The sequence below is a fragment of the Galleria mellonella genome, unplaced genomic scaffold (genome assembly GCF_026898425.1).
Source record: "Galleria mellonella isolate WM207_F2 unplaced genomic scaffold, CSIRO_AGI_GalMel_v1 utg34, whole genome shotgun sequence".
Taxonomy (NCBI): Eukaryota; Metazoa; Arthropoda; class Insecta; order Lepidoptera; family Pyralidae; genus Galleria; species Galleria mellonella.
The window spans coordinates 299,910-323,870 of NW_026442081.1; the positions used below are offsets into that span (position 1 = coordinate 299,910).

At 34.8% G+C, this 23,961-nt stretch overlaps 1 protein-coding gene across 6 annotated transcripts in view; it reads left to right on the forward strand.

Annotated features, from left to right (window-relative positions):
* Positions 1-23,961, forward strand: part of LOC113512090 (GAS2-like protein 3) — a 132,978-nt gene that overhangs the window by 65,010 nt on the left and 44,007 nt on the right. For all 6 annotated transcript variants that reach the window (XM_026895865.3, XM_052896785.1, XM_031909124.2 and 3 more), the window contains exon 2: positions 13,345-13,392. The gene's annotated coding sequence lies outside the window, so the exon portion shown is untranslated. The remainder of the gene's footprint in view (positions 1-13,344; positions 13,393-23,961) is intronic.

A 23,961-nucleotide genomic window follows, 5' to 3' on the forward strand; every position in this document is an offset into this window, starting at 1 on the left:
TGTTATTACCAGAGGGAGACTTTGTACAAAAGTCGATTGCTTGGGTACCTCTGTCCCATTCGTGTTTCAACTGGCTGTATTTCGGTTTGAAGGGTGGGATATGACGTGAATTTACTGGGTACACAGGAATAACACCTGAGTCCTCAGGAATTGCCACGCATGGGGGGTATCGTGGGCGAAACAGTATACTCTGTTATGTCCATGGTACTGCTCATGTCTATAGGCGACGGTTACCACTTTCCATCAGGTGGACCGTCAGCTTGTTTGCCATTCTAAGTTGTATAAAAAAAATTGTTTAGTTAAAGCATTTATATAAATTATAATGTTTTTTAAATTAAATTTAAGAAAGGTTAAACATAGTATTAATTAAGGCAGAGCTGTCCAAACCGCATGCGACCCGCGGCTTGAATTGACGCGACCCGCCGAATCTTTTCTAGCTACTGCCAATATTGATGTTGATATAATTGTAAAAGAAATGTAAATTAATAAAAAAAGTAATATAATAACAAAATAATGTTATTATGCCTGCTTTTTGTTTTTACAAGTATTTTGCGTTTTCCCAATTAATTTAATCATTTTCATTGGCCCTAGATCTAGTTTGGACAGCCCTGAATTAAGGCTTTACCAAAGGAAAAAAATAAACAAGACTTTAATTCTATAATATATAAATAAATAATCAATTAGTACGAATAACATTGAAAATTGTCAATAGCGTTTAAAAGGTTATTTTTAGAGGGAGTATGACCTTTAAAAAAAGGGTGTATCGTATTGTATGTCAGACATCTCTCTCTTTCTCTCTCAGACTCTCAGACATGACTTTGCGAAGCTTTGCTTGCGTCCTGGGATGGGCACCAGACAATTCTGGATGGAATGGATATAGCCCATCCGGCCCCCTTCTACGAAATTAAATTGTTTTTGAAAATTGGCCGATAATTGCGACATCCCCACAAAATTTATGTTTTTTTTTTTTAAAACCAGAGGTTTATTTAGTTGCAATTCGACCTTAAGATCTCGAACTGAACTTGAAGCGCTTGCGGCGCTGATCGTCACGGGTCGGCATTGATCAGTGCGCATCATGTGCTATAAACCATCTTAACGACCTAAATATTTCCAAATTGTGTAGAAGTTATTTATGTTAAGATGACATTTACGCGTTTTATACGTCGTTAACATTTATTGTGCTTTATGGCCGCCATGTTGTGGTATCAAGTGCGATTGACGGATTTATCACGTGTGCTTGTAATAAAGTTTACTGTTACACCTTAAATCATCTAAGTATTAAGAGCTTAGTGCTAATGGGTGTACCAGGCAACCCAATGACAGTATTTAAAGAAAACCAGAGGGAGACTTTGTACAAAAGTCGATTGCTTGGGTACTTCTGTCCCATTCGTGTTTCAACCGTGAAGCAGTTGTGTTTGCATGGCTGTGTTTCGGTTTGAAGGGTGGGATATGGCGTGAATTTACTGGGTACAGAGGAATAACACCTGAGTCCTCAGGAATTGCAATGTAGGGGGGGTATCATGGGTGAAACAGTATACTCTGTTATGTCCATGGTACTGCTCATGTCTATAGGCGACGGTTACCACTTTCCATCAGGTGGACCGTCAGTTTGTTTGCCATTCTAAGTTGTATAAAACTAAACAGCTCTCCCCGAGGAGTGTAGTCGTAATGTCAAAATAACTTCATAACCTTTCGTACTAAATAGGTCACGTGACCGCGCTAATTGTACAGAGAGTTCCGATTTTTTTTCCGATTTTAATTATTCTTCTTGGGGAAAATAGTATAATTTAATAAATATTACCAACTAGCTGCCTGCCTCGGCTTCGCACGGGTGTAATAATGAAGAAAATGAAACATTTTTTTTCAAATAAACCTTGTTCACCCGATTTCAAACTATAAAAAAAAATACATATTAAGTACATTTTTATTTATAATTAAAAAATATACGCAGTATGTGGTCCAGGCCACCCCTTTCTTTCCTGTGGATGTCGCAAGAGACGATTAAGACAGAGCGAGGGATGGGCAGCAGCATTTCTCTTAAAACATCTCCAAAGCCTAACTGCAGGTGGATTGGCACCTGCCAAGCATGGTAACTACTGGCACAACTCCCCAAGGAGGAAGCCTATGTTCAGCAGTGGACAGTTTAAGGTGATAATGATGATAAAATATACAAAAGATAAAATATACTCATAGGAATAAATAGTTCTAGTAGTTTCTATGGTTTCGGCTTTACATATTCTTACCAATTATGAATAACGTGTGGGGTTACTCTTGAAATAAATTCCAGTAGATTGGATTGATATCGATACTGGATTCAAGAGTAGAGCTGTTGTATACAGGGTGAAGTTGAAAGTAAGTGGAAAGTATCATCGGCGCTCGTATTGTCACGTTGTTATTATTTAAAATGTTCCTAATAAAGAATTCGCCTGTATAATAAATAAATACCTAATATGCGCAAATGTTAATATATACGTCAATATAGTATTTTTTGCATAAATTTAACATTTGATCACTGATTACTGTGCGATATTAACGATGATTAGTTATGTCGTTACATTGAAATTTGTATATTAATAAACAATATTATAAAAAGAAAGCCCGTCACATTGTAAACATAGTAATAAAATTAATTATCAAGGTCCGGTATTAAGTTAACTTTAATTCCATACAAAGACACCGACAGGTTTCAAAATTTAATTATTAATAATACAAGGAGGAGATTGTTACGTAAAATATACAGCAATTTGAACTAGACAGAATTAATATGGAATCAATAGGGGGATAAATGCTGTCGATCCAAAATAGAACTATAAAAATCGGTTCGGAATGTTTATATTTTACTGAATTCACCTTTATTTATTTATTTTTTTTATAAAAATATATACAGACGTAGTATAACGTATTAAAAAAATATTAATTTATAATAAAGAAAATTTCAACTTGTAATATGTTTATGTCATGTAAGGCCAAGTATATGTTTTATATGTTCTCGTAAAAATGGTAATATAGCGTGAACTAATATCGAATACGGTTTCAGTACCAGCGCAGGGTCGCCTCCATTCATGCAACATTTCTACATAAGCCAAATTAACCGCATAGACATTTCACAACCCTTACATTGTTATAAGTTTAAAGTGTTATTTTATTACAAACTCCCACACCCACACTACACCGTATTAAGGTTAATTAATATTTCGCAATTTGATCTCTGTATAATCGGTAATCGTTAACCGTGTACAATACGATTATATCAATTGTATCGACTATTAAAATCGAACCGATTCGACCTTTTCGACAAGATTGTTTTAACTTCTTTAACGTTTCTGTGTGCCGTGTATTGTCGTAATGAATTCAAGAGATTGAAAAACATATAAAAAAAAAAACGATTTTTTTTGTATCTCTAAAAATCTTAACCTATTTTATGAACAATTAAAAAAATTGGTTAATTCGGTCCACCCATTCTTAAACAATTTGAGTTTAATTTTTTCTATACAATTTAGAATGGCAAACAAGTTAACGGCCCAGCTGATGAGAAGTAGTAACTGTCACCTATAGACAAGAACAGTTCCATAGAAATAACAGAGTATACTCTGTCGCTCATGATACCCTTCATGCATTGTCATTTCTGAGGACTAAGGTGTTATGCTTCTCCAAATAATTTCATTACCATAACCCACTTTTCAAACCGAACACAGCCATGCAAACACAACTGCTTCACGGCGGAAACACGAATGGGACAGAGGTACCCAAGCAGACTACTTTTGTACAAAATATCACCTTTTTATCAAGAAATAGAATTTGCATCTATTTTCACGCTATTACTTAGCGGTTTAATTTAATTGTTATTCATATATTGTAGATACGTTTGGTGTAGACCCAGAACCGTACAGCATCGGGTACACATATGCGACTGTTCACCAGATGCTGATTTAATAAACACATTAACAATTTATAGTCCTTACTAATATTATAGATGTGAAAATGTACTTTTGTTGGTTATCTCTTAGCGTCTTAAAGCTTCAACCATTCATCATGAAATTTAATGTACTTATACATAGTATTTGAAATAGAGAAGTACATAAGTTACTTTTGGTCCTGGTTAATCGATATATCTTGGTCATTATGATGAAGTGGTGGGTAAAAGCTAATAATAAATTGAAATTTATTTTATTTCTACTTTATTGTACACAAAAATTACATTGTTATAATTTATATTAAACGAAGATGTACAACAGGCGAGCTTAGCTCTGTAAAAGTTCTCTTCTAGCAAACCTTAAGTAGAACGAGCATTATTTATTAATATATTTAAAGAAGATATGAAAGTATAAAGAGATAATAATATAATTAAAAAAAAAATGTTTAAAAGCAACGTTATAAGGCCTCAGGTCTTGCCATTTATATTTAGCAACATGTATTCACATTCACAGGAAATATCGTAATATTTATCCATTTCTAATTAGAGTTTACTGCCAATTCCTGTCAGGGACAGCAGTTTACTAGCTATTCCTGTCAGAGACATCTTAGAATGGGTATGGTAGCGATATTTCTTTAAGATAGAGTGTGTACATATCATCCAAAGGTTCTTGAATGAGTGAACTACAATTATATAGAATATGCTAAATGTAAATAGATTATTTATATATTTATTTAATGCAGCGATAAATGACTAGGTAGTTATATATTTATAAAGGAAAAAATATTTTTTGTTCAAATAAACTCAATTTAAAAAACTATAACATTATCGATTTGTTATGATTTTTCCGCCCAATTTGAAATGCAATTTCAGTTGAGATAAATATGTATTTAATTATTCATATAATAAATAGTATAGTTCGTAATTAATTCAATTATATACCTAATGGTTGTGTCCGATAATTTGATTAAACAACCATGCAAGCATGCATGAAAATTTTCGCAAGAAACGTTACAAGTACATTAATTATTTGCTTGAAATTTTTAATATAACTTAAGTTAGCTGAGTAATTATTTAGAGAACAGTATTAAAATGTTTAGGGTTTCTTATTAAGTACTAGTTTTTATTCGCGACTTCGTCCATTTGATAGAAATATGAACTGTTTTTAAGGAGACACGCTCACACGAATGAATACGGATCTAAATGCTGGAGTGAACAATAAGAATAAATACTGAATTGGTGGAAATTTTATATCTAGTACAGGCACCAGCTCCCACAAATAATATTGTTAAAATGTTTTACAAGTTGTAGATATTAAGTCCTTAATTGTTTGTGGTAAGAAATAATAATAAATAAATAAATAATGCGTCAGTTTACTATAGGATACTCAAAATTCATTACTGTATTTCCGCTCATCCTTACAAGGATATTAAATACGCCTGTATGTACTTGTATGTGACTTTACAGAGTTATGTCAGTAGTGTTATGTCAGTAATTTTTCTCACTCTCTTTACGTGTTAGTTATTAAAGATCGATTGCTAGTAATCGATTCAACTATGCATCGATCAATCAATGCTAAACTACTTGAGCCATTCGTTTATTAATAATTGATTATGCAAGATCAATCGATATAATAAACAGTGCTTTGATTTATTCGTTCTAATGATCCTCACGTTATTGATAAGTATAGGGACTAAATATTTAGAAAGTTCTTACAAAGAAAAGTCGACCGGTATTTTTTTATGTAGGGCAATGTTTCTCACTAAATTATATAAACAAGCAACCGACAGCCATTCACAGTCTATATAGAGTACATTTGAAATATTTAGAATCCTTTTAAAGGAGAGAAAATTCATAAATAGACCATTCGCTGTTTCGCCCCCTCCCCCTACTGTCACTTACTTGGTCTATTTTTTTTATCTGGATAAAATATTTTTAATTCTGATTTATTGTTTGCTCCAACTAGATAGATAGGAATTATCGTAGATTAAACATTTACAAAATTTTATTAATTAATTAGAATATTAAGTATCTACTTTTTGGTTCCACTTTCATTATGTACGTACACTGGTGGGAGTATCAGTGGAGAATAATATGTGAGACTGAAGTCAGATCAGATGGTACATCGCGATGAATTCACCAGGAATTAATCTTATGCTTTCCAGGAATGCATGAAATGAGATAGGGATTGTTAGTAATGCGAACTATCAGTGCCATTGCTAACAATATACCCTATCAGATTGATCTCCCCGTTGTCTCCCCGGAATCCATCGTGCTGAATTCCAAGTGCATTCATCACGATGGCTTAAATGATCTGCCTTTTCAATCTCACTTATCATCTCTCACTGGTGCCTTATCAGTGTAAACCGCTTACGCAGACGGGGTTACCATTTGATTATCATCCATTAAAAAAAAATGCTTTCCAGGAGGTTAACTTAATTCTTTTGTGTTTTTTTTATACAACTTAAAATGGCAAACAAGCTGACGGCCCACTTGATGGAAAACGGTAATCGTCGCCTATAGACATGAGCAGTACCATGGACATAACAGAGTATACTGTTTCGCTCATGATACCGCCCATGCGTTGCCATTCCTGATTATTCAGGTGTTATTCCTCTGTACCCAGTAAATTCATGCCGTATCCCACCCTTCACACAGAAACAGCCATGCAAATACAACTGCTTCACGGTAGAAACACGAAAACAGAGGTACCCAAGCAATCGACTTTTGTACAAAGTCTCCCTCTAGTTTATTTGTAATTATTGTAATTAAAATACAAGTAAGACGATTCGTAGAAAATTTCGCCCTTCATTGATGGTATGATAATCGCTGATGCGAGGAATCACAGTTGCGCAACCTCAGGGAAACTACTCCGTTACGGTACGTACCTACCGTCTGCTGGTCTGCTGACTGTTGGCCACGATCACAATGCTCGCAATAGCTAAGGAAATTAGTGTAATTTCTCTTCCGACACTTTCTATCTGTTGAATCGAATTTAATAATTATTTATAAGTACGTACCAATGATTTACGAGAAGATAAAATCGCTGACGTGCTCATTAACACAAATAGAACGTAACAACATAATCAGAGATTTTTATCTTATACGGACTAATCTCGCTGTTTTCTGTGTGCTTTAATAATCTCTAATTCTTTTCTAGTTAGGTATTATGTTTATTTATTTATTTATATATTTACTAGCATTTTGATAATACTTCGTACGTTTGATTTCATGAGCTGGAAAATCAATGAAAGAAACTACTTTTGGATAGCGTATTAGGATAAAACATACCACATTTTAAATTAGACTTTCAGCACTTGGTGCAGTAACTTTTGCGTGATGCCGGAACAAAAATATATACAGACAGACAAAATGAAAAATATATATTGTTTCGGCCTTGTGGTGGCCGACCCGACGGGATATATGGCTAGCATTGCTACCATCTGGGCAATCTGTAGGTTAATTTCGTAAAATTAATGATATCCATGTTGATATTATTTAATTTAATGTCTTGTTTCCTTTGGCTTCACTTGCGAATACGTTATAATTCCCTGGTCATTTGGAATATTTTCTTAATTTTCATTTCGTTCTTAGAACTTCTTAAAAATGAACTTGAAAGAAAACTTTTACTTAAATGAATTCTATTATTTTACATAAGCGTAATAAATAAATAAACAAGTTGAACGCAGTCCGTGCGTGCCGATACGCGTACTGTTTCCTAAACCGTGATAATTGAATTCACCTTCAGTTAAACACTTCGGTGTTTACATAACACCAGTTTAAGGTACTAAAGTTAACAGCCATTAGTATCTATAATTTTCCAATTTGTTTCACAATTAAACTTTCAACCTTTTACGAAATTCGTGTAGAATCGACACGAAAAGAAAAAGAGCCTAAAAAATAAAAATCGTCTTGCATCCAACAACTTAGAATGGCATACAAGCTGACGGCCCATCTGATGGAAAGTGGTAACCGTCGCCTATACACATGAGCAGTACCATAGACATAACAGAGTATACTGTTTCGCCCATGATACCCCCCATGCGTTGCCATTCCTGAGGACTCAGGTGTTATTCCTCTGTACCCTGTAAATTCACGCCATATCCCACCCTTCAAACTGAAACACAGCCATGCAAACACAACTGCTTCACGGTTGAAACACGAATAGGACAGAGGTACCCAAGCAATCGACACATAATGCCTTTTAACTTTTGGCTATGGGCAGCCAATTTTATGACCTTACCGTGTACAACTAACCCATATCTGTCCTGTCCACCTGTCCGTTCGGATGTCACCCACAAATGGTTATGGGCGTGTAGTACCAGGCACGCAGAGATGATAGTGGGTGCCCTTGCGCGTGGCATTCTTAAAGCAGGCCCGCCAGCCACGCCGGCGTGGATGGTGGCCGGCCGCTACACGGGTCTAATTAATCCTTTATTAATATTCATGATATTCAAAATAATTTGAAATGATTTGCTGTACTACTATAGGTCGGATTGTAAACATAGCTGTTATATTGATAAATATATCAACAAACAAGTCATTCCATATTTATATCAGTATTTTAGGTTTCACAAAGGGCGATTATCATTTGACTTGCATCTCTTAATGCCTAAAAGATACTTATGCACTAGCAGGTAAGACTGTTTTGCCTGACCGCCTGGTAAAGTATTTTATTTCTGGTTTTTTTTTTCACAAAATTGGTGTATTTGCATATAAATTTCAATTAGAATAATTGTAATACTTTGTAATAATTGTAATAATTGAGTGGGGGGAAAGGGATTGTTAGTAATGGAGACTAAAAATCCCATTGCTAGCAATATACCCAACCAGGTCGTCCTCCTCGTGGTTCCCCCTGGAAAGTATCATGGTTAATTCCTGATGAATTCATCATGATGGGCTAACTGTCCTGTTTTCATTCTCATCTATCACCCTTCAGTGGTGCTCCGCCAGCGTATCCCGTTGGCGCAGGCGGGGTTACCATTCCATTTTCATCCACAAAAAAAATACATTGAGTGATCGTTGCGTTTGAACGCTATCATTTCTTTATACTGTGCTTTCACCATTCTTTCTTTAAACAATATCTCCAGATGCCATCACTTGTTAAATTAAATCATAGACATATTAAGACAATATATTTTGTTGCTAGCAACACCAATAAGTGCCAATTAATCGCTAATATTAACATATTATACTCACTTTATATTCCTTTCCCATTTTAACATCACTTCCTATTTCTACTTTGCATGAAAGTGAAACTTCTTCAGCGTAATGTGATTTTCTAGTGGGCTCAGTATACTAGCCACTGAGGGCGACTTGGGCACAGGTCAGCTGCCGTTATCCATAAATCACTGGCCGACGAACGCCCGGTCATCCACGAGAATTTCAATAACTTGTGACATTCATGATTATTTAATACATAATTTCTTCTCTCTTATGAAATGCGTAATCACTTGAATAACTGCATACATGGATGTTGCACGTACCAAGATTTTAAATGCATTTATATATGCAAAAGAAGTATTAAACGTATTGATAACAGATAGAAATTAGAGACAAAAAACAGCTTTGTAACTGATATTAGGAGGGTGGGGGGCGGGAGAAGGGATAGTTAATAATGGAGATTAATAATCCCATTGCTAGCAATATACCATATTAGATCGACCTCCAGAGGGTGCCCATGGAAATTATTGTAATCGATTTATTGTTGATTTCTGAAAAAAACTGAATTTTAATAACTCAAATCATTAAAACTCTTACATGTATGTGCATATTCGATTGCATTGCTATTGTCCCGTCAGCTAATACCGACAGACGGGGGGGGGGAGGGATTGTAAGCAATGGAGTTTGACAGCCACATTGCTAGCAATATGCTCTATTAGGTCGACCTCCACATGGTTCCCGCTGGAAACCATCGTGAACAACTCTTGTTGAATTCGTCACGTAAGGCTAACTGATCTGCTTTCATTCTCACCTATCATCCTTCACTGGTGCCCCGCCGGTGTATACCAATAGCGCGGATGGGGTTACCATTCCATTATCACCCATTAAAAAAAATACCGACAGACGGGTTAACCACTCCATTATCATTCATAAAAAGTACCGGTGAGAATCGCAGCTTATAAGTATAATGGGCATAGATAATATTTTCATAATAAAAATATAGTTGTGAGTTATGCGATGCAAGTTTCACTCTCGCTGGTACCGCCACGCCGCCGCCGCGCCGCCGCGCCGCGCCGCGGGCGTGTCCAGCCCACGCAGTCACGGCCAAGGCGACCAAATCCTAATCGTATTGTTTGTATTATCAATAATAATAGAAACTTATGCACATACGTAATCGCACGTCTAAGAGAATGTTTATGCGTGCGACCCATGAAATTAGCAAGATGTTACAAGTTAGAAATCGGTTACATTTATATTGATATTCTTTTTTTTTTATACAATTTAGAATGGCAAACAAGCTGACGGCCCACCTGATGGAAAGATGGAAAGATATTCGTACGAAACGCGGTGAAATCGAAATTATTATCTTCTCTTTATGGAAGTATTAAGCATAAAAAACACCGGCCGTCTTTTTGTTAAAGAGATTTTTATGCCTTTGTTTGTTTAAAAAAAATCAATTTCAATTGTAGAATTATTTAGATAAATACTAAATATATGTAACCGGCGAGCGTGTATGAAAAGATTGATGAATTTGGAAGAAGCGAAAGAAATTTGTTCGAGTCTAAGCATTTGGCGTTCCATTGTTTCTGCCTACCCTGATGCGAGACAGGTGTGACAGATATGTATGTAATTATTTAGATTTCAACCTGTATATCGTCATAGTCGTAGAATACTGACAGATCTTTATATGTAATATTCGTCAGATCCGTCAGTATTCTACGACTATGACGATATGGGAGATTTTAAACTAATATAAGTAAATACCTAGTGAAAACGAATTTCAAACATAGCTCTTTTATAACATTTATATAGTGAGTTACTCTCTATATCCCTATTGTATATAAAACAAATCAAACAATAATATTTTATCGTTCCTTAGACGTCGACCCTGCGAGCGGTATTGGATGTCTTATCAAACAAACTGTCCGGCGCCGACTATTATCATCTCATTCTCTCACGACTCTTGTCCCGCGAATGTTTACTTCTTGTTATTTATGAGTTTCTGGTATATCGGCACATGAATAATATGTGACTACAATAAATATTACATAATATTAAATTCTCGTCATTAACCTACATTTGTAACGATGGTAACCGTAATGTTAAATGTTATACCATCAAAGGCACATTTATCATGTAATACATAGCATGGGACAATAAATCAAAGTATTAGTCAACAATGTACCTAATATGCCTCTTTGGTTTTAACAGCAAAACTAATTTGCATACATTTGAATGTTATCACAAGAAAGATTAGATACAAGAACTAGTTTCGAGCTCTTGTTTATGTAACTTTTAACTTATGTATGTGTAAAAAAAACTGGTGTCGTCACCAGCTTTATAGGGAAAGCTTAGGGATAAAATTTTAATTATTTTAACAAAAAGATTAAAGAACCGTATACATAATAAAAACACGTACAACCCGTCACAAACTAAAGTTTCATCCCAATCATCTGGACGAGTGGCGGTCTTCCACCGTGAGTTTTTCAAGGCACTTTCTTCCACGCACAACCATTCTTTGGAATCAACTTCCAGCAGTAGTATTTCCGAATCGATACGACAACATAACCTTCAAGAAAAGAGTATATTCCATTTTAAATGGCCGGCAGCACACCTGCAATGCCGCTGGTGTTGTGGGTGATCGTGGGCAGCGGCAGTCACTTACCATTAGGTGAGCCGCATGCTCGTTTGCCCCCTGTGTTGTGAAAAAAACGTAGATACCAATTACAGCTTTTTTTTAATGGGTGATAGCATAATAGTAACCCTGTCTGCGCTATCGGTATAGGCTGATGCACCAGTGAGGGATGATAGGTGAAAATGAAAAAGCAGGCCAGTTAGCCCATTGTGATGAATTCCACTAGAATTAACCACGATGATTTCCAGGGATCGACCTGATTGGATGCATTGCTGGCAATGGGCCAGTTAGACCCCATTACTAACAATTCCTACCAATTTCAGGTTGCAGCTTAACGTTCTCAATAAATAATCATAAATGCTATGATATTATTCCAATTATCTGAAATAATTGTTTAAATTCAAATATAATGGCAGTAAGGCATTATAGCAGGCAATATAATTTAGACGTTGCCAACTGTAACTTGAAGATTGTTTGTCAGTCCAATCATCAAAATCAGTAACTTTGTTTCTATTTTATCAAAAGGATCAGTGCATAATAATTTATCAGAAAATATAGAATGCAATTAATGATCTTCTAATGGAGAAAGCCACAGTTCTAGTTTGATTCGCATCTATTCTCTGGGTCAATGCACACAACGCATCAGTTACGATTCGCAAATATTTAGAAAGTTTTTTTTTTATACAACTTAGAATGGCGAACAAGCTAACGGCCCACCTGATGGAAAATGGCAACCGTCGCCTATAGACATGAGCAGTACCATGGACATAACAGAGTATACTGTTTCACCCATGATACCTCCCATGCGTTGCCATTCCTCAGGACTCAGGTGTTATCCCTGTGTACCCAGTAAATTCACGCAATTACACGCAAAACACACGCAATACCATCTGCCAAACTAACTGGCATGTTATAAATAAAATCTGACAATATTAACGCATGGTTGTATATACTATAATACATAAGCTCTTCTATGTACTTTCAAATAATACACAATGCTGTGACTTAAATGAAACCACAATTAAATTAAAACTCTTTATAGAGAGATTTATTAATACATAAAAATGTAATAATAATACCACCTTTACTATAATATAGGTTTAGGAAACTTTGAGATGATAAATGAGAACGAGGTCGGGTCGATTAGCCCATTGAGGGTCGTGACGAATGTACTAGAAATTAATCACGGTAGTAGAGTTGACCAGGGTGACACAGCACAGCACGGGTGCAAGTATAGACATATGTAAATAAATATAATACAGCCACGAGAAAGCGTAGAAGAATGTAAAGGTTAACTATTTACTACTAAGGTAAACATAACTGGAAGCAAATCCATGATCAAAAATATAGAAAAATTCGTTTCCGAGATATCTAACCATCAAGGTTGAATATAATAAGGGAGAGTCGAACTCAAATCACTATAGGCGAACATATTATTGATGAATGTGGAAGAAGTGAAAGAGGTTTGTTTGAATCGAAGCATTTGGCGTTCCATTGTTTCTGCCTACCCTAATAGGAGACAGGCGTGACAGATATGTATGTATTATATGCCTAGGGTAGTGTAAAAAGTTGCGATGGATTTGGTTATTGGTCTTTATTGTTGATGACTAAGAAAACTCTTCTCTTGTTTCAGTTCACCTCTGCCTGTAGAATGCTGGTCGCGCTGATGTTTTGAGAGCTGGTAAGTTCACTTCTAATCTACAATAGAACTTAGATCTAGTTAGAATCTTTTTAAACTTATAATTCACTAATAGATCGTCTAATTTGAGTTAGGTTATAAATCACATGTGTATGTCTTACCCTTCAAACACACTTAAATTTTACCAATTCGATATATAAGTTAACTATTCTGTGATTAAATGATATTTAATTATAAAATTTGTGATAGTTTATAATAATAAATAAATAAATAATCTTTATTTCACTCTATTTGTTACAATATAGTTTGAACACCAAAATGTAACTGCAATTTTTTTATTTTTATTTTATTATAAGGTATGAAAAACCTTTGTGTTTCACCAGTTACGATTGCCTGTTTTTTCCATATTTTTTTTTTGTGAAACAATATGAAACAGAGAAGTAACAAATACAAAAACAAAAATTATAGTTTATAGATTACTATGTATAAGATATTAAAAAAAAAATGACGATGAAATAAGGAGATAATAACAGTGCGTTATTATGTATGAATATCATGTCGCCGATATCCGATTAACGCCGATTGCTGTATCGATTATCAAGTGTTGGGAAAGTCGATCGCCACTCACCGCTCGTCTCACCACGTGTTCTCGTACCAATACCAATGATATAATATTATTCAAAAGAAATTTTTAGTCAAGTAAGCTTCAATTTCAGTCAGCAGTTTATGAGGGAGACCTATGTCCAGCAGTGGACTGTTAATGACTGTAATGATGAATGATGAAGCATAAATTTAAGTGTTTTTAACTAGTTGTTTATCTAAGGTTCTACTACCCATTCGAAATGCAATTACAGCCAAAAGGAAAAACCAGGAAGCACAGATGTTGCGTGAATTTACTGGGTACAGAGGAGTAACACCTGAGTCCTCAGGAATGGCAATGCATGGGGGGTATCATAGACGAATCAGTATACTCTGTTATGTCCATGGTACTGCTCATGTCTATTGGCGACGGTTACCAATTTTCATCAGGTGGGCCGTCAGCTTGCTTGCCATTCTAAGTTGTATAAAAAAAAATTTTACTTTTTCAAAGTTTGATTCATCAAACGATTTTAGGACTATGATCCATTTAGGTTGTTGCGTACTCTTTGATACTTTTGGTTATATTTATTGCTGCAACATGAGATCACAAAGATGGACAGCAGGTCCATGAATTCAATAACGCATTCAGGCCACACTGCAAGCGTTGCTGCACACAGAGCGTAGTATTGCGTTATATGCCGTTTAAAGTACGACTTTTCTGCAAATCCTCGGATTATCTTGCTTTGGTGAACGATCTTCAGTCGGAAATAATAACGTATGCATAGTTAAATCAGTGAAAGACTAGACATAAGGCAGTGGTAGACATTTATCCTGGCGAATGGTATAAAACTCTACCACTATCTTAATTGGGCTCGCCCATAAATAAACTTTTTACGCGATTAAACTGCTGGAATTTTTAAAGGGCACTAGCCAATTTTTTCGAACATTCTCCACGTATTTACAGCAATATTTATTTAGCTTGTACCGATTAATCGACTACCTTATATCGCGAAACTCGATTGCAGCCCACCATCGATGAGAGGTGTTTATTTTTCACAACAGTTTTTTTTTTATTTGCCAAATAATAACAGTAATTAAAAGATCACTTGTGATGTGCGTGCAATTAACAGGCGGCCAAGCGTTCCAATTGGTGTCCGCAGTAGGTGATCGGTAAGCTAGGGTTGTCTATATTTAGTTATTTTATATTTCTTGTTAAAATTATTGAATGCCCAATATAAACTCTTTTTATAGTAATATTTTTCTTTAAGACAAATATCACTATTTTATTTTGTTTATAATTTATTTTATTCAATTCAATTCAATTTTTGCATTCTATAATATTTTATAATTTATTAACTCTATTGAAGCTTAAATTGTCATATAGGATTTCATCTTTACTAATCCAAATTAATTTAATTATTTTAAAAGTTATTATTAAAAAGTTGTTATTAGTTAAAACACTTATTGTTACTATTGAAAACTTGTCAAAATGTATTTAGGTTTGATACCATTAATATAAATTTTTCGAAAGAAACTCTTTCATTATGGTAAATATAGCATGACAATTGGAAAAAGTAAGTTGCAATTAGACGATGAATACATTTAAAAGGGGGAAGGGGATTGTTAGTAATGGGGTCAAATAGCCCTATAAATATATAGCCCTAGTAATATACCCTGTCAGGTCGACCTCCAAGTGGTTCCCCCTGGAAACCATCGTGACTAATTCTAATTTAATTTGTCAGGATGGGCTAACTGACCTACTTTCATCTTCATCTGTCATCCCTCACTGGTGCCCCGCCAGCGTATACCAATAGCGCAGACGGGGTTACCATACCATTATCACCCATTAAAAAAAATACATTTAAAATTTATCACCTGTGGCAACCCTAATTTATTGTTTGTATAATGCACAACTGCACTGCACATATTATAACTGGTGGTCGTTAAGTGGTAACAGGGTAACTGAGGACCACCGTGTAGAGACATTATGATTTTTGCCTGCATTATGGAACTTTGCTGCTTCGTAGTGAAACAGCGCATTGGAATTTTATTTATTCGACTAAAAAATTTTAGGTATTTAGTAAGTAATCGTAATAGGTAGTCACAAAAATCATTAACCGAATTTAAAAAATGAGGTACTTAATTATAGTGTTCCGTTTTATAAACATTTATTGTAAATTAATTTTAGTAATTATATATATTTATTAAACAAGTTTTTGTTACATTTTTCGGTCGTTTGTTAACTATTAAAATCAATACAATAAACTAAAAAAAAAATGTTCTTCTCTTTCCATTTAAACCATATATACTATTAAACCATCGTGGTTATCCATCACTGGTGCCACGCCAATGTATACCACAGATGGGGTTATCATCCCATTTTTATCTCTAAAAAAACTGGGGAAAGGGATTTTTAGTAATGGGGAGGTTATTCTCCATTGCTATCAGGTCGACCTCCACGCGGTTCCTCCTGGAAACTATTATGACTATCATTGAATTCGTCACGATGGGCTAATTGACCTGTCTTTTCATCCTTGCCTATCATCTCTCACCTGTACCCCGCCAGTGTCACCGATTGCGCAGGCGGGGTACAATGCCATTTTCAATTATTAAAAAAAAATCTCTAAAAAACTGACAGAAATATTTTTAACAGTTTTAATTAATATTAACGATGTTGTTTTATAAAAGATGGCAATAGTAACAGTAAGTCGCGTGTACGTTAGTCATCATGCCATACAAGGGTCTCTTGTGTAACTAACCTAACCTAATTCGACGTGAGAATGGGATCATATTACGGGACTGTAACTCTTTACAGAGACACAATACGGTTTACAATCGTAGCACTAATTTTCGATAGCTTTCTACACGCGCCCTGAATATTGGTCCATAGATTATAAAGTTTATCCGCTTACCAGCGCCGGCAGCCAGCGAAATGGCCGCGCCATTTAAAGAATGTTTTGGTTTCTGCATTGACTATGAATGATTGCAAGGTCGAATACAATAGGCATGGCTAGTATTTTCAGTATTCAATGGAAGTATGGAAAACAAGTGTGTGGTCCCGGTATGCCATATAGGCCACCCCTTCCTTTCCCGTGGGTATCGTAGGACGCGACTAATGAAGGCCAAGGGATGGGTAGCAGCGTCCTTTTTAAAATATCTCTAAATCCTAATTGCGGTTGCCAATTTGCCTGTTAAGCGTAGGAACTATTGGCAAAACCCAAGGGGAGGCTGATGTCCAACAGTGAACCGTTAAAGGCTGATAGGATGACGTTGGGAAACAAGCAGTCGTTTGACAAAACTCAATAATTGCAATGCAATTTGGGTATAAATTCGACTGACACATTTTGTCAATCGCATTTATACCCAAACTTGGAAACTATTTTACGAGTACATATGGATTATTACATTTAAACCATATCAATGTACCACAAATATACGTTAAAATTGCTTTTCTTTTCTTGCCACTTTGTCCGCCTGATTGGAAATATCTTGGCTGATTTAGTTAGGACGAAAAGAAACCTTGTCTTTCTCCATCCCAAAATTATATTTCTATTCAGATGTTGAAATATTAAAGCATTAAGTGGTAATATACACATATTTAGGTACATCCTTATTAATATTACAAATGTGAAAATAATTTTGTTTTGTTTGTTACCTCTTACCGTCTTAACAGCTTAACTAATCATTATGAAATTTTGTATACCCATATTATATATTTATTTATAATTTAAAATAATTACATTACAATTTCTATTATTTATATTATGTTATTATTCATATTGTTAATGTTTTTACTTATTTAATGACATTTAATAATTTAATTCTATTTTAATGTTTATCAAATACAAGGCATGCTGTGGTCGCCTATAAATGTAAGAACAGTTAGATCTAATCTACCAGTGTATTGTATTGAAATGTTTAGCTGTATCTTATGTTGGTAATCCTATAAATAAATAAATATGGGATGGCGAAGGATATAAGCTACTTTATACTCCAGTCACTTAACATATACCGATAACAAGAACGAAGTCGCGGGTCTAAGCTAGTTTATAATAATAGTGCGGATTTTATAATATTTAATTTAAAAACGTAGCTAATTTTATGTCATAAAAAACTAAATACGATGTATGTAACCAAACCACTAATGCATATAACCACAGGTGATATAACAGTTACTCATTACGGGCTGTCGTCGTCGGATACGTACCTGCGTCACAAACTCGCGCTAGCACTTGCTCGGGTGGATCAAAACATTAGCGCGTGAGGTAGGCTCGTGTTCCGTAGAACCAGTGAGGCGCTGTTGGTTTCATATTGATCCTTGTCATATTACATATGAAATAGATTCTAAATTTAGAATCTATATCATTATTCGCCTTTTCTTTGCCTCTTTTTTCCTTTTTTTTTGTCTTATTTATTAATTTACGAATCAAAACATAAAAAAATAAATGTTGCAGTGTTGTTATAAACTTAATAATCCACTATGTTATACTAATAATTTTAAATGGAAAGTCATTAAGATATCGTATAGTTTAAATATAAACTGAGACATTCGAAATAATAATAATAATTTAGAAGTATTTTTATAGACATAATTTGTATGCATTACCATTACTTAGCGCCTTAAAAGTACAGTTATGTAAGCCTAAGAATCAAAAATTTGTTTATTAAAGCTGTTTTAACAAAGATAAATTATCTACACAGATAAATAGATAAAAAATGCACTGACGAAGCCGGGGTGAATCGTTAATTTGCTATAAAATGACAGTCATACATACTTTTTTGGTAATAGCGGTCGTTTGTCGTGGAAAGCGCCGTAGTTGCCACTTGTCGGAATTATACACTATTTGACGACTCGCAAACAGCGGAACATGACATCGTGTTAATATGAATTTTAACATACATTACCAATATTTACTTAATGAATATTTCTATAATATAGTATATATGTGAGTATAAGACAATATAGTTTATGACAAGTTTTTAAAATTTCTTCTGGTAGACAATATAAAACAATAATGTTGCAAAGTTTATAAAACGAAAAATCAGAAATAATTACGACCGCCTCACTGAACTTATACAATTGTATCGCTTTTTAATCGCTTGTTTATTCTCTATACTGTATAATGCAAATAAAGGATTGTCATTCATTTACTAATTACCTTTGATGAATGTATGTATATAATATAAGGTAGGTATATAATTTTTTCTAGTCTGCTAATTGGCAATCTGTTCCTTATAGAACAATAATCCAATCTTTACTGTCCGGAAGGTTTAAATTTGTCAATAAATGATCGGCCAATCCATTAAAGCTCTCAGTCTCTGCTGTAAATCTGATTCTACCAGTCCTTGGATACTGTGTCTTTTTAATCGAGAGAAACTAATGTGATCCTTGAAAAAAATTGATTATCGCTTCATTTAATCGTTTGTTCAATCTCTGATAGTTTATAATGAATGATTTCCTGTTTTATCGTTTTCAGTTTGATGTCCATATACATAAATTTATTACTTATGTATTGTGGTATAATACAAGGTAGGTATATAATATTAGAAAAAAATAATGATGTCTGATTAGTACTATAGTTTTTTAAAAATATTCAAAATGTGCTGTCTGGTTTTTTAACAGATACAGCTCAAACTAATTTTAATTGAAAACAATAAAATAATTGTTTATACAGATAAATTATGTTTATATTAAATAAATACTCTTTTTGCACCAAAAATATAAAAATATACAATGGTACAATGGTAATTAGAAAATTCAAGTAAAATACAGTAATATAAAGTACAGATTTAAAGTATAGACATAAATGTACAAGAGGCGCTTTTATCACTAGGGCCATTTCTTACAGGCAACCTTATGTTAATGGAGAACAGATAAATTGTATGTACATATTTTATTGAATTATTATAAATATTTCTTTTGCATATTAATAGAATTATAATTTACGTTACTTAATTATTTTTTTTTTATACTTCACTTATGTTATCGGATGAATTTTTGCTTAGTAAATTCGTTTATATATTTATATCGTAAGGAGTAGGTATATCACCGACTCTCCTTCCTAGTTCCCTGTTCAACACAAACACGCTCGACTTTCATTGACTATTTAAGTTAGAACTGGAAGCGACCGCCGCGCCGCCGCGCCGCTCCGGTCACTTTCTTCCTATACACGTATTTACTTTGTGAGTGCCGTAAAAGGCATATAAAACTTTCCTCGTTATTTGAATAAACATCTTTTAGATGCCATTATAAATATTTAGTGTTCTTATCTACATCACTATATGTAAATGGCAGTATTCGTCAAGTGGCTAGTTGTGCCAGCGTCGTCATTCGCGTTTATTGTTTGAAATTAACGCCATCTAGGGACTTTTTTGGAACAATATTATCATTCTAAATAAAGACGTCTATTCATTACCTACGTGAATTTACCAAGTATTCGAACTAAATCTTAAACATAGTATAACGTACTACCTACTGAACTAAACTGTGTTTCATAATTTGTTTGAACAATTCGAATAAAAAGTGCACTAGCTTTTAAGTTGAATTAATAGATTGTGACAACTAAATACAATTTTATTGTAATATCTATCTACTAAGTATTTTGTTTTGTATTAAAATTAACACAATATAATTCCAAATAATAATAAAATTAGGTTAATTAAATTACTCCCTTACGAGACGAGATTTAATATAGTCGTAAAACTGTATGCAACTATGAAACGCAAGATTTGACAACACGATATTTCAACTGTTGCAATTATGAAGCAATTATAAAAACAAAACTTTATTTCTCTAGTGTCACTAACCCACTTGTCAGTCCTCTAATTAGCGTGCGAGTCCAGTAGACGAGCGAGTGACGCAACGGTTCCGCTTTCCGGGTTTCCGGGGCAAGTATGCTGCGGACCGCGGACAGCAAACCGCGGATTACGGATTACTACTAATTCCATGAGCATTCATAGGTCTGGTGAATTTTTAGAGGTCAACTATTGAAGCTTACTGAACTGTGACTAGGTCGAAAGTATCTGGCAATTTTCAATACCAATTAAACAATTTTTAAGACTTTTGTTTACTTTAAAAGAGCTCTGATAGCGAACTAAGGATTTAATCCTTAGATTATAAATAAATCATATTAAATATCTAATGTTAATAAAGTGATTTTAAAAGAAGAGTTTAAAAGTAATTTATTTCAAAATTCAAATGACAAAAATACGCTTATTTACAACTCAATCAAAAGAAGAGATAATAAAATTTCTAAATGGCATAGTCGAACCATAAACAACTTTTTAATCGGGTTAAACCAAATACAGAAGGCGAAATTAAATTCTAATTTGTGAGCCACCGCGACACGTTTATTAATTTATGTGCAGTGAATTGATTATTTTATTCAATATCGCTTTTATTTTAATTAAAAATAAAACCCGAGGCACTCCGGCGCAAGGGCATCGTGATCTCATATTTAAACCGTATCATTGACGGACGACTGTTACTAATCGAAACTTATATTCATTACTGGTTATATCCCGCGGCTTTGCTCGCTAAAATATGATACGATACGGTTTATCTGTATATCAGAATTTATTAAACCCCATCAAACGTGATTGAGTAACAAACATTTAAACATTTTTACACTTATAATATTTGTAGGGATAGAACTTAGTTGTCATACAACTAAGTTTTCAACAAATGAACGTAAGGAGTTCATTGGAACACTAAAATGAAATGCTGTTCATTGGCTAGTATGGATGAGCAGGCATTATTTGAGAATAACTGAACCAATTTGACTATTACTTATTGATAATAAAAGCTGAGTTTCTTGCCCGTTCTTCTTGCCTGAAATTGCGTACCGAATGGGCAGTAATGAAAAAATGACTATTTAGAAATACTTAAATTTAAGTTTACTTGAATAAAAATATTTCTTTGCTGATGTAGCAATAATAATAAATGCCACATAATTACACCAGTCACCTGATCCTCAAGCTAGGATACCCCGTTGTATGTAGATACCAGGCAAAGGACATCTGAGGGTACTGTCGAGAACACCCAGTCTCGAACCAATTTAGAAAAATTATTTTCCTACAGCAAGTCCGACCAGGAATTGAACATGGGACCTAATTCACGCAGAGCAACGATCCCACTACTGTACCACCATATCGTCATAGTCGTAGAATACTGACGGATCTGACGAAGATTACGTATAAAGATCCGTCAGTATTCTACGAATATGACGATATATATATTCGTTACGTTTAAGCACACACATTTTAAAGAAAGTGTTACATTATTTGATGACATAAGCAGATAGACAGTCGACATTAAAATCAAAGTTGATTATAAACGTGGACGCCTGGAGCGGTGCGGTCATATCGCATTCATTTATTATCGTGTAATCGGAAGGCCGGCCATCGTCGAGCCAATTAACTATGCCCCATTTTCACCAGACGCTACAAACGACTAAAAACGGTACCCAGTACGTGCTATCGTCAGTACGACGTAGATTATGCTGGCGACCCCACATTGCAATTGCAATATGCATCATATTTATGTATAGCTTACCAGTTACCAGTTCCAATATTCAGTTACCAGAGGGAGACTTTGTACAAAAGTCGATTGCTTGAGTATCTCTGTCCCATTCGTGTTTCAATCGTGAAGCAGTTGTGTTTGCATGGCTGTGTTTCGGTTTGAAGGGTGGGATATGGCGTGAATTAACTGGGTATAGAGGAATAACACCTGAGTCCTCAGGAATGGCAACGCATGGGGGTATAATGAGCGAAACAGTATACTCTGTTATGTCCATGGTACTGCTCATGTCTATAGGCGACGGTTACCACTTTCCATCAGGTGGGCCGTCAGCTTGTTTGCCATTCTACGTTGTATAAAAAAAAAGTGGAATGGTAACCCCGCCTGCGCTATCGGTATACACTGGCGAGGAACCAGTGAGGGATGATAGGTGAGGATGAAGCAGGTCAGTTAGCCCACCGTGACGAATCTAACAATAAATCAATCAAGATGGTTTCCAGGGGGAAACACGAGGAGGTCGACCTGACAGGGTATATTGCTAGCAATGGGGCTACTAATCCCCATTACTAATAATCCCTTCTCCCTTCAGAAAGAGTATATTAAGGTTTCTTCAGGGTCGGCAACGCGCACACGATTTCCCTACAACTGCAGGATACATTAGAAAAGTAAGAGATGTTCTCGCTCAAGTTCTATAGTGAGGCGATGGAAAAGCCAACATTTCTTTCGACACACAAATGCCACAAAGTAAAACAATTACAGTGAATTCCGACTCTTCACTATGTTTTTTCTTAGAAGTTGACTTGTTGTGTGTACAGAATTCTTAGTCCAGTTAATAGCCTTGTTGATAGAGGAGAGATTAACAGAACTGTCAATCATGACACTCGCAGTGCCTATGTTTAGCGGCACGCATGCGCACGCGCATGCGGCGCGACGCAGCTATCTATCACGATCGGACATAATCTGGCGAGAAATGCGACTGCGACTGATAACTCGAGACGTACACCTTGATCGGAGTTGACACGAGGCATTTCTAACTGCAACCATGAAGCATTTGTTGATGTTTGTTGGGACTGTCTCATATTTAGATTAGATTGATGTATAATTTATTTGCATTACTTACAGCACACAAATAACAACAGACATATATAGACATGCACAATAAAAATAGATAAAAGAATTCATATACAAAAAGAAGCAAAATACATAAAAGAAGTATTTTTTTTCGTGCGTGTGCCATAGATAGATAGATAGATCTTTATTGTTTCCTCCAAAAGATTACAATAGTAAACTTATTATAAATATAAACAATTACAAGAAATAATCACAATGACAAAACAATGGGCGACCTCATCGCTAAGAGCGATCTCTTCCAGGCAATCTTTGGATGGAGAGGAGTAATTATAAACAATTAGGTGGGAGGCACGATGAAAATAACATAAAATAACCACAATTCAGTTTGTTTTGCCTTCAAAAAGCAAAACACTGATATTCTGTTGTAGTCAAAAGCTAGGCGC